At 46.9% G+C, this 277-nt stretch overlaps 1 non-coding gene across 1 annotated transcript; it reads left to right on the top strand.

Annotated features, from left to right (window-relative positions):
- Window positions 1-215: 215 nt before the first annotated feature.
- On the top strand, window positions 216-277 carry LOC115931765 (U7 small nuclear RNA). Its single transcript, XR_004068220.1, has one exon. It is a non-coding gene; the product is annotated as a U7 small nuclear RNA (small nuclear RNA).

Raw genomic sequence — 277 nt, 5'->3', positions numbered from 1 at the left:
TCTCAAATCTATTTTCCATCTTCCTGGATACATGGCTGCCTAACCAGTGGCTACATTTCCCAGCCTCTAATATTGGGCTAATGAGAAGTAGGCAGGAGTGAATGACCTGAGCCACTTCCGGCTATTTTGCTTTTGCCCTTTCTCAGGTGCATCAATGTGGAGACGGCAAGGACAGCAGCAGCAACAGCACCTGGGAGCTCGTTAGAAAGGGAAATTAAGGTTACAGCTCTTTTAGAATTTGTCTAACAGGTTTTCCTGTCTTCACCGGAACTCCCCA

The sequence above is a fragment of the Gorilla gorilla genome, chromosome 21 (assembly GCF_029281585.2).
Source record: "Gorilla gorilla gorilla isolate KB3781 chromosome 21, NHGRI_mGorGor1-v2.1_pri, whole genome shotgun sequence".
In the NCBI taxonomy this organism is placed as follows: Eukaryota; Metazoa; Chordata; class Mammalia; order Primates; family Hominidae; genus Gorilla; species Gorilla gorilla.
This window is presented reverse-complemented; position numbering and strand designations above follow the sequence as displayed.